Source organism: Urocitellus parryii, chromosome 4 (genome assembly GCF_045843805.1).
Source record: "Urocitellus parryii isolate mUroPar1 chromosome 4, mUroPar1.hap1, whole genome shotgun sequence".
NCBI lineage: Eukaryota > Metazoa > Chordata > Mammalia > Rodentia > Sciuridae > Urocitellus > Urocitellus parryii.
This window is the reverse complement of record NC_135534.1, coordinates 205,300,827-205,304,528: the sequence shown is the minus strand read 5'-3', so window position 1 is coordinate 205,304,528 and position 3,702 is coordinate 205,300,827.

Sequence of the window (3,702 nt, the reverse complement as noted above, 5' to 3'; positions counted from 1 at the left end):
AGTTCAAAGCCAGCTTCAGAAAATTAATGAGGCCCTGAGCAACTTAGTGAGACTCTGTCTCTAAATAAAAAATAAAAAGGGCTGGGGATGTGGCTCAGTGGTTAAACCCCCGGGTTCAATCCCTAGTGCCAAAAAAAAAAAAAAAAAAAAAAGAGAGAGAGAGAGAGAGAGAAGAAAACATCTTCACCACTCATGGATATTTTCTAGAAAAACAAGTAAAGGATCACCTGAGGAAGAAAGAAATGAATCCCTGCATCAAGTGTGTGGTGCAAGAAGCAATGAGCAAAAGTATTGAAAAACAGGTAAAATCTAAATATAAGGATGCTGTTCAAATCCACAGTAACAACAAATGTTGATTAAATCCAGGAATTAAAATACTGAGAATTAAAATAGTAGGCAATCATAACATGGTGATGGGAGGCCACTCCAAGACCTTGGACTGCCGAGCAGGAAAGTGGAGAATATTGATTTAGATAAAGTCAGTTGTGCACAATAAGAATTTAAAAATAATCTCTAAAAGGCAGAAATGAAATGTATAACTTTAGAGAGGAATGGGGGGGGGATTAAGACACGATCGATCTAATAGAAAGCAAAGAAGGGGAGGCTGGGAGGAGCTATGGACTTTTGCATGTGAATTTTACGTGGCCGCATTTGTAGAACCATTCTACAGTTTAAAAGTTTTGCATTTGCTTCCCTTGGCTTTTAAAGTTGACAATTACATTATCCACAAGGAAGTATAATTTTAGCAATGTCTCTCCCTCTCTTTTAGCCCTGTTCTTTAATTTATGTTTCTTGTCTTATTGCATGGTCCAGAACTTTCAGAGCAATACAACCTTATTTCTTAAGTATCCTTGCCACATTCCAGACGTTGCTAAGAATACTGCCAATACAGTGTTACTGCAGAAACACATGACGTAAAAATCTTATGGCTTGAGAAAGGTTTATTTCTTGCTCAGACTAAGTCTGCATGGGTCCAGGCAACTCTCCAAGACAGCCATGACTGGCTTAGCTTTGCATATCCACTAAGGAAGCCGCTCATGCTTGCCTGGAGGGGGGAAATAGAATCACAGAGCCCCCTTCCAGCAAAGAAATTTTTTTCTACCTAGAAGAGGCTCGTTTTACTTCAACTTATTTATTTATTTATTTTTGGATAAAGTCACATAGCTCTGTCCAATCCCAGGAAAGCTGCAAGTCTAACTGGACAGGAGGACAGGGAAGGTCCTTGAGCGTGGAGGATGTCACCAACACCATGCCAAGAAAGCATCCCTTCACTGCTAATTGTACACTCGGGTCCCTGAGAGACACTAAAAGTCACCTTGAAAAGTCCTTGGGCCTTGGGGATCTAGGGAGTGGCACAGGGACCACGAGGGTTGCAGTTGCAGGCCCTGGTGGCTTCTGTTGCCAGGGGAGTCTGACTGTGCATCAATACTGTGAGGTCTCTGAATCCTCATGATGAGTCTCCCCCTTTCCTGGGCTCATTTGTGTTTAGATCTTTTTTTCTTTTTTTTTTTTTTTTGGTGACCCAGAGTCTCAACCAGGATAACCAGGATAATTTGCTGGTTTATGTGAAATTGAAATGGGTCTGTGGTTTTGTGCTATCGCCAACTCTTCATCTTAGGGTTATGCTATATATTCTTTTTTTTTCTTTTTGGTACCTGTTATTGAACCCAGAGGTGCTTACCCACTGAGCCACATCTCCAGCCCCTTTTAAATTTTTATTTAGAGACAGGGTCGTGCTGAGTTGCTTAGGGTCTCGCTAAGTTACTGAGGCTGGCTCTGAACTCATAATCCTCCTGCCTCAGCCTCCTGAGTCACTGGGATTATAGGCATGCGGCCAGCTGGTTATGAGATATATATATATATATTTTTTTTTTTAGTTGTTGATGGACCTTTATTTATTTATATGTGGTGCTGAGAATCAAACCCAGTGCCTCACACATTCATATATGCCAGGTAAGTGCACTATTGCTGAGCCCCAGCCCCAGCCCATATGCTATATTCTTTTTAAAAAATTTTTAGTTATAATTGGATGCAATACCTTTTTTAAAAAATGTTTTTTAGTTGTTGATGGGCCTTTATTTTATTTATTTGTATGTGGTGCTGAGAATTGAACCCAGTGCGTCACACATGCTAGGCAAGCGCTCTACCACTGAGCCACAGCTCCAGCCCCAAGGAAGCAATACCTTTATTTTATTTATTTATTTTTATGTGGTGCTGAGGATGGAACCCAGGGCCTTGCACATGCTAGGCGAGTGTGTTACTGCTGAGCCCCAGCCCCGGCCCCTATGCTATAATCTTAATGTGATTGTGAAAGTGTTACCTTTGGGGCTGGGGTTGTGGCTCAGTGGCAGAGCGCTTGCCTAGCATGTGTGAGGCACTGGGTTCGATTCTCAGCACCACATATAAATAAATTAAATAAAAGTCCATCAACAACTAAAAAAAAAAAAAAAGAAAGAAAGAAAGAAAGTGCTACCTTTTGCCTATGTCTTGAGACGGACTATTTGAAAGAACCTGCCTGTCCAGGGTGGTGCAGACCTGCAGTCTTAGCTACTCAGGAGGCCGAGGGCAGAAGATCACAAGTTTGAGGCCAGCCTTAGGAACCTAGCAAGACCATCAGCAACTTATTGAGACCCAGTCTCAAAATTTAAAATACAGAGGGATGGGGACATGGCTCAGTGGGTAAGTGCTGCTGGGTTCAACACCTGGTACTGAAGAAAAACCACTGAAACCCAGGGCTTCCGTAGGCAGTAGCTCTTTACCCACCATTTAAATCTACACTGCAGGGGCAGGGTTTGGCCTTTACCTACTTGCTGAGTTAGTTTTGTTCATGCATATTTCCCCATAAAATATCCACTCATTCATATGTTCAAATGTTTTTTCACAAGGCTTTACTAATATTATTTAATTTTTAAAATTTCCCTTTACTGTGCCTTAATGCTTTCTGCTTATTTTCCTTGGGTCTGCTAGAACTCTAATTTACTAGACTTTAAAAAAAAAACAGGTCATAGCGCTATTCTCTATTTCTCTTTCCTAATTTCTCAGATTCCACTTTTTATTTTTCGTGGCTCTTTCCTTTCCTCTCTTAGCTCTCCCTTGTTGGTCTTTTTCCTCCTCTCTTGAGTTGGATCCTAACTTATTGACTTTCACTGTTTCTTGTGCGTGAAATTCCTACGAGGGATGTGCGCATGTCCTCCTTGGAGCGTTTTCACCGCTTTCCCATGGGTTAGACAGGCAGTATTTGCAGTGTAGTTTCCATGAAATACTTTGTCATGTAGCTTTTATTTAAAGTTATTTACGAAAGTGGTTTTTAACGTTCAAATGGTTGGCTTTTTAATTTAAACTTTTGTTAATCATTTCTAGCCTAATTGCACCGCGGTCAAAGGAGGGGGCTCCTGCCGTATCTGCTTTGGGGAGTCTATTGAACTCTTTCTTTATGGCCTAATATATGATCAATTTTCATAAATGTTTGATGGGCTCTGGCAAAGAAATAAGGATCTTTTAGTTGTAGGCTGCAAAGTTCAATCATTAAGTCAACCTCATTAATTGTGTTCTGATCCTACCAATCATGGCGGGGGGGGGGGTGACTATTTAAATGTCTTATACAGAAGTCACCTCCTCCCCGTTTGCGGTTGGCTTGTTTTTTCCCTCCTGTGTCTAAGTTATTGTCCTTCTTGTTTGGACACATTGCTGTGTAGGTCAAAG